This window comes from Strix uralensis, chromosome 5 (assembly GCF_047716275.1).
Source record: "Strix uralensis isolate ZFMK-TIS-50842 chromosome 5, bStrUra1, whole genome shotgun sequence".
NCBI lineage: Eukaryota > Metazoa > Chordata > Aves > Strigiformes > Strigidae > Strix > Strix uralensis.
The window spans coordinates 29,909,023-29,921,924 of NC_133976.1; the positions used below are offsets into that span (position 1 = coordinate 29,909,023).

General features: G+C 37.2%; 1 long non-coding RNA gene across 1 annotated transcript in view; it reads right to left on the reverse strand.

The window, feature by feature from the left end:
- Positions 1–12,902, reverse strand: part of LOC141944122 (uncharacterized) — a 138,804-nt gene that overhangs the window by 65,781 nt on the left and 60,121 nt on the right. Inside the window, exon 2 of the long non-coding RNA XR_012629169.1 lies at positions 7,394–7,539. This is a non-coding gene — a long non-coding RNA (uncharacterized LOC141944122). The remainder of the gene's footprint in view (positions 1–7,393; positions 7,540–12,902) is intronic.

The following is a 12,902-nucleotide window of genomic DNA, read 5'->3' on the forward strand; positions in this document are numbered from 1 at the left end:
CCTAAAAGACCTGATGACAGACCATTTTTCCCCTGAGCAAAGATACCAGCTAAAACTGCGATTCTTTCTCTGTCAGAGTAAAATTAGGGGAAGGAGGTGGAGAGAAAGGGGATCACATTTTAGTTTTATTCCACTGATGCTGCTGCCTGTCACTAAAAGATGAAGGGCTGAAATCCCATCAGTCTGGATTTGCAGATCTGAGGATGAAGAATTAGTATTTTTCTGTTTTTGCAGAAAACTCCTTGATGTATGGCTCCATTATTGAATGTTAACAGCTGCAGTTTAAATTACAAATGAGGTTCTATTAGCATAACCCATACTTGGTTTCTATTTAAAAATATGATTTTAGCCAAAATTGTGTCAGTTGAGAACCTACATGTTTTCATTTGTTGCTACAGATAATGTAGAGAAGGGATTTTATATTTCACTACTGCAAAATGTGAGGTCTAGAATAGCAAAAACATTAAAGAATACTTTTAAGATACTACTGGTATCTCCTTCAGCGAAAGGGACAACAGGTGAGAGAATGGTCCTTAGCAATGATGTAGAAAAGGTGGCCGTAAACAGGCAGCAGTGTTGATGGGGCAAAAAAAAAGTGTCTTTTACAGTTGTCTCTCCAAACTAACTTTCTAAATAAGATTATTTAAAAAGCCCTAAATTGCATTGTGGAATAACTGTTTAATTAGCTTTGGTTTCCATCATGGATGTTTTCATCAAAACACACTACACAACAGATGGTTTCTGCTCTTATACTTTGCAGCTACAGTGTTTTTGCAACTACTGTCTTGCCCTTGAAAAGCTGTTTGTGTTTAATGTATCGCATACCAATGGTTTTAACACATATAAATATGCTGGTTTTCTGACATATACATATATCAGTGTATCAGAACTCATGAAATTGTTACTCTAAATGGCCACATTCCAACTGCACTGCGTTTGCACAGTGTTATCTTCTGTAATATTACACAGCGCTTCAAACTGTACAATAGCAAATATCCACTCCAGGGATCTCAAGTTAACTCTTCTCACGTAAAGCAGTCAAAAACATCATCTTCATCACAGAGCATGGTCAAAGTCTGGGCGTGATCCCCACACGGATCAGGGGATGCACGTAACTCAATGGCAGAATCCAAAGGGACCCAGGAGCCCAAGCCAACTATTGCTGCAAGGAGCCAGACATTTTTGGATGATTTTGGTGTTAGAATGCTTATGCTGGAGTTAATGTTTGCCTGTGCCAAGTCAATCCATTTCTCTGTGCCTTAACACCTCTGTGTCAAGAATATTGATCAGGATACATATGACTAAAGCTTCCCAAATTACCTGTGCAGCAAAGGCATGTTAACCAACATACAGCAAAAATGCTATGGTATTTCTGTGTTCAGACCACCTAATGATTGAAGTAGTCTTAGCAGTACTTCACAGGGGGTTAGGGTGATACTTAATTCATTAATGTTTTCTATAAAGTTCTTTGAAATCCTCAGATGAAATGCAGTGTATTATTACTACTATTATACATGTCCTGACATATGCCCCAAAGGATCTCACAATGCTTTGTTAACTGTATACAAGAATCCCTTCATTACCATTCAAATGCTTCTACCTCTGAAGCACAGCTCTGCAGCTGTTTACCAACAGACAGTAATCCTATAAAAATATTTACTGATCTTATATGAAGAATATTGTCTTCCATTACAAATGCATGTTTCATACCACTTCCAATTCCTGAAAAGCTCAATGCCAGGGAACTGCAACTGCATGCAGGGGGACACCAGAGTCTATAAAATCATCATTTCAGTGAAAGACATCTGCTTAGCTGGCATCCTTATAACATCCTTATTTAGTCTATCACCCATCTTTCACTCCCTTATACCACAGGAAAAATACCTCAAATCAAACTAATACAACTCCATCTCTCACAAGGTAGAAAATGAAGAAAATTGACAGGCAGAATAGGCATAAGGTCCAATTAATCGATGCTTTCAACCAAGTAATTCAGGAATCTAAACATCCAAAATCCACTGGAGACAAGACAGCTTACATAGGCTGAAGAAATGAAGACATGCTGGTAAAAAGTCTTCCTTCCTCTCTTGCCTGCTTTGCAACTTGAGAAGAGATGCATAGCAACTTAGTTTTAGAAAAACCATCAATACATATTTATACTTTCTAAAAACGCCTGCAACAATCAAAATATCTTTCCCTTTTTCTCTGTTTGAAACTTCAGGTTGCCTTTAAAATTTGAGTCAGATCAACACTGTGATGGGAACTTGATTCGCTACCTACATGGAATGGGATTGACCCCATGTGGAATTTTCTATTATTAAAAAAACCTTGCTGGTTTAGATGACTGTGCCGTGGACAACATTTACTCTGTTAATTTTGATGCAGTCATTAATGAGTTTCCTTAACAGAGATACTCCTCAGGTTTCTGTACTCAGGTTCATTCACTGGACCCAGATAGTCTCAGCCTGTTGGATCTACTCAGTCTGAACCCTGTAACAGTGTCAGGACAAAATGTCAATCATAACATAAAATTTATAGTTCAATACAAACACGCACAGTTCTTCACTACTCAAACATCCTCTGTGTAGCGGCACCTTGGCTGAACTGCCCTTTTCATTTTCTCAGAACTAGGGTCTTTTTGGCGGATTTTTGTGATAATGCATAAAAATGCCATTCAAAACTAAACATTCTTCAAGCAGCAGAAGGATAGGAATATTACAAATCCAACTCAAATAAAGCCAGACTATTGTGAAGAAAAGAGCCAGCATGTCAACTTCAGTGAAGTTCTGCGTAATTACCAGTGAGAATCTTGGCCAGCAAGTACCGATATGGCAAGTGTTTCTAAGGGAAATATTTTGTTCATGTTTACAGCACATGGTTTGCTGATACTGAGATAGAAACACTGATGGATGTTATTTTGTGCAAATATATATAGAGAGAAAATACCTGAAAATTAACATGAGATTGCTTCCCTTCTCTAAGTACTTTCTTTAGGCCAATTTGCAAGTAATCTTTAAAAATTATAAAAAATAAATCTCTTCCTCAGGTTGAATGTAGATTTCAGGAGACAGGTATTCTCTGTAATTTTACACTATTATACATGCACTCTGGTACTATGCAATACTTAACTAAATGTACCACATTTTTAATAACAATGAAAAGATGGAAACAAAGTGAAAGATACATCCCAGATACAAAAATTAATATTCAAAACAAAATTAAAACTGCAAGAAAAATTTGATATACCACAATGAGGTTAATCAGTCAGCTGTAAGTGGAAGCACAGAAATAGAGCTTACCATAAGAAATCATGTGCATTTTTCCTACAACAGGACAAGTATAATACTGAGACCATCTTTGAAGCATATTCTACTGTTGTTCAGCTTCATTACAGTGATGATAAAAACACATTATGAAGTAAGTCCAGGTAAGTCTCACCATCCAAGGTAATAATTCAAATATATGGCAATTAGCCACAAAAAGACATCTAATCATAAGTTACACTCCAAGTTGTCATACACCTATATTTTAACTAAAAAGCAAATAGAAACATCGTACATTCCTTCTAATGCCTTTCAGACCTGTTCAACTATTCCATGGCCAGAAAGTACTCCCTACAAACAGTCCGTATCCATGAACACAGGAATTGAAGAAGGTGGTATGTTATCATCCCATGTTAGGTGATGTAGTTGCCATTACTCAAATACAGACAGAAGTTTAAATTACTACAGAAATCTACAATACTTCAACACAAATGGGAAACAGCTTTTCATCACAATCTCATTTAATAGAACACATTATCAATATTAGTTGATAGTAGAGCAATCTTTTTCAAACTGGAAAGTCACTTAATTATTTGCTTTTAAAAATTAGAAAAAAACACGTTTTCGTCTGTTATATTGCACCAGATTTTTTCAGCCTTTTATTGCGAGCTATACTAAAGCAACAATGCTAGAATCTCAAGATAATCTTTTTTACTATCTTACTAGAAATTAAGTAATGTCATAGAGTTAAAACATTTGTATTTCTCAACCTAGAGACACAATATAATAAAAACTCAAAAATCTATATTTCATAGTTAATATTAAAATAGCATTTGAAGAGCATTTTTGAATGGTTAGATACAATGTCTAAGCAATATGGAAAATGTCCTTTTAATAAGCTCGTATGTATCACCATAACCACAAAGAAAGAGTTTAAAAAATAATTTTGTTTACTCATGTGAAAGCAGGACGTTTTTGTCAGTGTCAGCGGTAACATTCCTGCCTCTTAAGTCTCACGTTATGTCAAATGAGATGGAATTTATTTGCCTTAACATTTAATATACAAGTTAGATGTCTAAATTTGTGCCGGTCACCTTAGGCTCTTTTATTGTCAGTGACAAGAAACAGGCATCTCCAAAGGATGAATCATCTCATCTTAAGACAGACATAAAAAGAGGCTATGGGAATCCTCCCCTGGAAGCCTCCATCTCTCTTCACTAACTAAAGAAGTCTATAGTGACCAACTCAGATTTATAACACCTATGTTTTTAGATGAATAATGTCAGCGGTAATTAATCCAACTCTTGTCATCCTTCTCAAAGAGTACACGGGAAAACTAAGTGTAAGATGCAGAAAAACAGAATTCTCAACAAGCATAAAAATCAAACCACACTGTCCCAGAAAAATTAAAAAAAACCCTTTTGTGAAAATAACAGGGGATCTGTACATTTGAAACGTCATACAGTGTTTGATCTCCAAGTCAGGACAGACTCAATCATTTCTAGGAGCTTAAGAACATACAGAGAATAATTTCTGAATGTGCTGACAAAGTTATATGCCTCTTCTGATTATGAGTAAGCAGCAATTTTCAAAAGCTTATAATTCAGTGCAATAAGGATAGATGTTCAGAGGCATGGCAAAAGGCACATCTTATAACCCATAAAAGCTTCACTCTCAAATTTCAAGTCCTTGCTCAAAAGCAAAGCAGATAGTTCCTAGACCTTTTTTTAGAGCTTTTTTTTTTTCCATTTTCAGAAATGATGTACCCATCTCATGGAAGCTTTTGCAAGGACATTCAGCCTACAGCAAAACCGTGGACAGAAAATGTCTGCCAAACCAATCGAAGTTGAAATTCAAGAAAACTGACATTTGAAGCTAGAGTTCCTTTTTCCAAAGAATTTCAAAACACAAGGAAGCCCCTGAATCTCACATCTGTAGAAAATGGAAGACTATATTGTTAAGTCTCACTGTACATTTGCACAGTTTTTACATGTTTATATTGGCATTCACTTGAATTATGGACTGTCCCATAATGGCCATTTGCAAGTACCTGAAAGCAAAGCTTATAATGAAATTGTTAGGCCACTTTATAGGTCTCATTGACCTCTGACAAGACTTCAGGAAGACAGCTATTTCTGTTATAGATTAATGGATCTCTCCTCCAAGGCTTTGTCCCTAGTTTTGTCTTTTTTTTTCCCAAACACAAAATGATATTAAAAATGTATCTTCCTTTCCATGGATCAAGTGAAAAAGATACTCATTTTAAACATCTAAAATCCCCATCATGTGACTGTCCACATCACGTGAATTATGGTGCTAATTCATAGCTAAAAAATATTTTCACAGACTTCAATGTGATTTTCGTTTATATTCACAAGTCTTTAAATATAATTTAACACATTTTAGAAAGCTCGCAACTTCTGCCATCTCTCATCTTTAGCCAAAACTTAAGTAAAAGCCTAAACTGAATAGCTAAATACATCAAAATAGGAAAAATACAAAAAAAAAAAAAAGCCAAAAAAACAAATCCCAAGAAAATTTAAATATCACAAAATAAAACAGCAGAATCTTGTCTGATTTTGCTTACCTATAAATATTCCCAGAATCATAAAATAGCTGAGGTTGGAAGGGACCTCGGGAGATCATCTAGTCTAAACCTCTGCTCAAGCAGGGTCAGACGTAGCAGGCTGCTTGTCAATGTGTACCACTGGGATTTGAGTATCTCTATGGATGGAGATTCTACACCCTCTTTGGGCAATCTGCTCCAAAGTTTCACCATCCTCAAGGTACGGAAGTATTTTATATTATGTTTAAATGGAATTTTCTGTATTCAACTTGCACCCATTGCCTCTCATCCTGTCACTGGGCACCAATGAGAAAAGTCTGGTTCTGTCTTCTTTACACCCTCCCATCAGGTATTTAATGTGAGAATGAAATGTTATTCAGTATCTTACTGTTTAGGAGAGGCAAGGATCTTGTGCCTAAATTAGTCCAACTGCTAATCATACGGTATCACCCAACCTACACATCATGCTTGGTGCTATACAAAATCGGGCTAGCATTTTTAAGATTCAGAAATAATATATGTATGTATGAATTATACAGTATCATGCCTACACTATAAATTACTATAAGACACCTGCTTACTTGCTAGTCATTTGTGACCATTTCCTGGTTTTGGAGATCTGAATTTTAATTTACAAATGATATAAAAGACCCTGCACTACCACAGTATGAAATGCACAGAACAGTAGTTCCCCATTAGATAATAAGTAAGGGTGCCTCACTCAAGTTTTTCCACTCTTATAAATGGCAAAGCACTAAAAATATCTGTAAGGTCTGAGACTATAGCTCACCAAGCAATTTAAGCTGCAGAAACTAGCACAGCTGCCAAAAGAAGCGATCGTGCATTCCCCCACACTTTTGGCTGCTAATTCCCACCCCCATCACCCTTTGTACCAGTCACGGCCCTTGCACAGCCATATGGGAGAAGGCTGTGATAAAACCAGCCGAAAACAAAACTGTAGAAATAATTCGTTATTTTCAGCCAGATCCATTCTCCAAATTTATGTACAGCTACACATGCTGAGGGAGAACAACAATATGGGGAGGGGAGAAGAAGCTGGCACTGCAGACGTGCCAGGTTAAAGTGTTCATTGAACACTTGGGCTAAAGCTAAACAGTCAACAGAGACACACAAGCTACTCAAAGAGTAATACTGAATTCCCTAGGCATTACTTTTAAGGATGAGCTGCATCAGCCTCTGGAGATGACTGCTTCTCCCCTGAGGGTAAGCAGAATCTAGGATGACTAACTGATATTTAGCTGCTTAGTTTCTATGTATCTAAACTAACTCAGATCTAGATGAGTAGAAAATGGTAAAAAAAACAGCTTTGTGACTCTTACCGCACTTCACTTCCATTAACAATTGTCATTTGAAAACAAAAAATTGCCGTATACCTTACCACCACATAAACATAGGAGGAGTGCGTTTTTTCTGTATGCTCCACAAATTCTTCCTAAACCATACTTTATAAGCAATACGTTTCAGTGACGTGGTACTGTACTCCTCCTACAGAGCATATAAATCCACAGTAGAAACAGCCACAGTTCAGTTATAAATCACTTACATTTCTTCGGAGTCACTTAGTCACCTTGCTGTACAGCTGAAGGGATGGTCTTTTCCTTTTTGCTCAAACTGGTCCTCCTTCCAGAAGTGTCCGTCACCTCTATGGCAGATAAGGACAAATGGTCCTTAACTTTCACTTGAAATTTTCTAAGGGTAAGAAGGGAAAGGAACACAGTAAGTGCAAGCATCCATAGTGTGTTTTAAGCAAGGTATGACCATCACCTCTTCAAAACACACTTCAGGACCTTTCTTACACACGTGTACTGCATACCTTGGAAGAAATCCCGCATGTTTTACATCTTTCTTTCTTTGTATGAAACATGTGAAGTAGTCACGACTACTAAAGTAGTCATCTACTCCACTCCTGAGATTCATAATAACAAGATTATATTACTTTGAAAAGCGTAAGTGTACAAATTAAACTGTAATTACCTATTATTATTTATTTTGCGCCACCAAGAAATTTTGAATACTTTTGGCAGGGTTCAAGCAGGCAAGCAATTTGCTGAACACAGGTTCACTGGAAACCATCTTGGCTACCCATTATTGACAAAATACTCTAATCTGAATCTTCTGTTAAACAAAACAGCTCTCTATTGCACTACATCTTACTGCTCAGAAAGTAAGACCTGGGATTTATGATGGATAGGTCCATGAAAACTTAAAACTCACCACTCTGTCAGACTCAAAACCATAAACTGAATGTTAAAAATTATAGGGAAAGGAATAAAGGACAAGCGTAACACATCATTTGCCACCGTATTAATTCCCATCTTGAAAAGTGTGCTCTGCTTTGGTGTCCATAACAGAACACAGCACAATAGAACTAATTAGCAAAGGTTCAGAGAAGAAAACGTACATGATCAAAGGCTTAGAATGGTTTCCACATGAGGAACAATTCAATACACCACAACTGTCCAGACTGAAAAAGAGACAATTTAAGGGCAGGCATGATAGAAGACTACAGAGGAGAGGCTGCAGAGGCATCATTTGTTCCCTATTCCTTGAGCTCAGGAACTGCCTAGTAAAACTCAAGTTCAAAAGAAAAAGCAGGAGTTTTTTCTCCAAAAATGGGTAACAGGACTGTGGACTTGTTGATGCAAGGAGTTTTCATGAGTCAAAAGGGAGAGTGGAGGTACCTTTGGAAGAGAGCCTTCATGGGAGACAGAGGATGGCCTAGGTAAACCATTGGTCTGAACCAGGATGACCAGTCCTATCTCCTTCTGTATTCATTTATGCTAGTGCTAACTGAGTAAATTCTTATATCCATTTTACACTGATATATTCACCACACAAGAAGCAGAATTACTGCATTAGACACACAGGGAATCTAGTCTTACTTGCATTTTAAGTACAGGCTAGATCCTTTTGAACTGCAAAGTGAATTCCCACGGTTCTCTGTACTTTACTAGATGCTTAATAAATTTGATTGCCTTTTCCAAAATAGTATCATCACAGAAAAAAAAAAAAAAAGAAAATAGATCAAATGAGGTAGCAAAGTCTTACTGTAAAGCAGCAGTAGCCTTCCTCTCCCCAGTCCACAGTCCCAAAGCAGCCAGGGCAGAGGGCTACAAAGCAAGGTTCTGCTTCTCAAGTTGTTTGCTGGTCTCATGTGTTTGAGTCTGTAACTTCATCCCTGTGTTCCTGCTCAGTTCAACACATAGAAATGCAGGTCAGCATCCCCATGTCCCAAGCTTCATCTCAAAGCAAACCTTAAAAATCATATACTCTGTATTCCAATATCTTCTCTTTTGCTTTAATCTCTAGGATACAGCAGTGTTTCTGATTTATTTTGGGTAAGTGCAGATCAATTAAAATTCCTCCAGGGAAGCCTTCTGAACCAGCAGAAAGCAAATGACTGTCATCAGGAACAAACACTTTTTGCTGTCATGGACTGGCATGTCACTTTTGAGCAAAAACTATGTTAATTAATTCTATCCATACCTACACCAGGTGTACCAAAGGAATAGTCCTTTCTGCTGTCTTGCTAGATACAGATCTTTGTGTCTGTGAACTGAGTATCCCTATATGGAGACTTATGCATTGGCACATTATATGAAGAAGCAGCCTGTACTAGCACAAAAAAACATAACAGGACAAAAATAACTTTGTTCAGACATCAGTATGCAACCAAAGTCCCTTTTGCAAAATGCATGAATTAATACCCTAACATTTCACCCAAAAATCAGAAAGTTTTCACTACATCTACTCACAAACCTATTTATTAACATTCTTTTTAGACCCTACAGTGAGGAATTTGAATTACTGGTACTTTTTTTGGTCAGCTTGATATATCGGATCAAAGTATGTTTACTGTTCTATCTATTCCCCCTCATCACTTCTATGCTCTGCAAAAGAAGAGGCTGCTATGATGACTGCCGTTCTGTTTGCTTCTGCAGCTCAAATGGCTACACTGAGGATGAAAGAAGATTCACTGTACAGCATGCTAATGATCAAAGACCGATGTATTACTGGCCTATAGCAACATTTTAGGCCACCTCTCCCATCTACCATTTGTCCAACTTCTCTGTTTAGAATGTAAAATCTTAAGGGTAGGAATACAACCCATCCAGCTAAAAAGGAATCCAAGCTCTGTTTGATATCCTGCACATCACTGTGATACTAACTATAAATAAGAGCAAGCTGTAGCAAACAAGAACCGAATGTCTTAGAACTGATACATGAGCAAAGACAAGCTTCTCGCAAAACTGCAAAATTTAGAGAAGTGGACTCCACATATAGTACAGCAGGTAAAATAGTACTGCAGGATAAACCCTTTAAAAACAATCTGATAGCAGTAGTAACAACAATTCAGAAGTAGCATCACCACTACTTCAACGTTGAGAAAGAACGCCATGAGAACAGGTATTAGAAGATGGCTACCTACTGGATGCCAGATAAAAGCCATGATTCTCACTCTTTCCATACATGGCTTCAAGTTACAATTAAAAAGTTTATAGACTCTTCCCCGAATATGATCTTGGCTTTCTCACACAAGTGCACCTTAAGGGGGAAAAGTTGATACACAATTACCTCAGCTGCAAGCACTGGGAATCAACAGTTACCAAAAAAATTGTGTAAACTAAGAACACGTTTCTTTTCAACCACTTGTTATATAATCCCTTCTGAAGGTTAAATAAGTATTCATGCCTGCTTTAAAAATTTATTCCATATATTTCCTAATTCAATTATACCCCTGGTGGAAATCCACATATATCAAAGACACATGAAGAAATCTTTACATTAAGTATTTCTTAGCTTATGTTTTTGACTTCTGAAACAGAACAGTGATACAAGCAACCTATACGATTAAAGACGCAAACATATTCCAGAGTACACATGTATTAACTTGGGGTATTAAAACCTACACTCGTGTGCAAGCTCACACCATTTCCATAAGTTACCTAAGACACAAAGTAAAAGCTATACATGGTAACATGACCTTATTAGCATTACTGTTACGGAACTTGTTTGGCAATTCATAAAGCCACAGCTGCATTACAAAGCCATCCCAAACAAGCATTGATAGAATACTTTATCTCATGACTGCTATGTATTTTTAGAGTATGTTACAGAAAAATGCGTTAAAGTATTTGAAGACTATGGAAGCAAGTTTCTCAATTTTTTTAGTATTATATATCTTATTTACAAAAGAATCCAATGCCTCAGGTCCCTGACTAAATATGCTAAAAATTCCATTTTTGTACATAAGCATCCTATTAATTTTACTTTCAATACCGATAGCCTATTGGGTGAAACTAAGTAAAAGACCACTGCAGGATTTGGCCTGAAGTGATAGCATATATACAATCAAGGACCAGATTGGAGTTTTGGTTTAAGACTGAATAATATTTACTCTCATATGTAACTGTATAGTCTGCCTAATGTAGTATTACAATCATGTGCCTTTAGTATCATCTTTATCTAAAAGCCTTTACCTAGAAATCTTATCTCACAAAAACAATCACTGTTTTGCTAAATGCTGAAACCTCAGTTAAGAAAGACATATTAAAATACAGCAACAAAAGACACAAATATATCTGTGCTGATCTCTAGTATTGTTGTCCTAATCTGGAAACAACATAATGAGTAAACAAAAGATTAATCACGATGTAAATAATTAAAGAAGTAAAGGTGTTATACTGCAAAATAATGACAACTAAATGTTGTGCTGTTAAACTGAATGAAACTGTTTGGTTTGTCTGCAATTTAAGTAAGTTTATTACAGATCAAAAAAACAGTACTTCAAAAATATCAGAGATGGCACTAATTCCCTTCTCTTATATAATAAAAAGAGAAAGGCAGGACAAATTATACATCTACAGGTAAAATGGTCTTTCTACTACTAGAGCCCATGCACCAGTGCCACTAAGCTAACCAATAACCTTCCCTATACTTTGATGTACATCTCCTGCAGGACCTGAAAACACCTACTAAAATTTGTAATATTTTAAAATCTAATCCTCTCATCAGCTGTATACTGAAATCTTCTGGATTTGGGATGACATTAAGAGTAAGAGAAATATTCCTTGTTTCTCTTGCAAATTTATTCATATTTATTTAAAATATATTGACCAGAAATACAAACTTAAACTGAATTGTAATTACGAGGATGGACTGGCATGAAAATAAAGGTAAGACCTGTGTCTAAATAATTCCTTGCATGGCTAGTTGTCTGTCATCCCAAAGGAAATGCTATACAGGAGATAGAGGACAGAGGACACAGGCTAACCAGCTCTATCAGGCAAGCTGCCAACAAAGATATAATGTTGAATTTGGGACAATCAGATGGAATAGTTGGTAAACTGTTGTCAAATAAACATCCAAGCTTGGGGAGGTTAAATAGATAGTGGTAAACTTGCATAGTACTTTCTGTGGCAAGTATGTCTGGGAATATTTTTCTCCAGCAATCCCCAGTGGGAAGAGTGCCACCTCCTTTCTCCGGTATTCCTTCCAGCTCTATCTGCCCTTCTCTTTCCAACGTTAGGCTGCCATTCAACACAGGGACACACATTAGGATCTGAAGAGACGAATGCTGAGCAGTTCGCTGTGATTCCAGGCATGCAACATCACACACATTCAGTCAGGGCTCTACAGTCGACAAAGGTACTGACATGATGACAGCAGGAACTCAAGTCTTGTTTTTTAATCCACCGCATTTCTAAATGGTTTTGATCCCTATCACCTGAGATCACTCATTAACACACAGTACTGTTACACTGCTGCAGCACTTAGACTGGGGGAGGGGTACAAAAGGTTTCTGTAGAGGCAGACATGTGGGAAATTCCATAAAACTTCACTCGGGATTTTTTAATCTATTTCTCCTTTTCCTCTTTATTTTGTCTCCACTCTCCCTTTTGCTGAGAACTCTCCCCCCTCCCACAGCCCTGTGAGGAATACAACACACGCGTGGAGCCAGCAGGGACAGGAGCACAAGAGGCGACCATTCAGTGACAGCCGGGATGCCTCCTTGTCACCCTAGGCAATGCCAGGACACAGGAAGGGCTTAG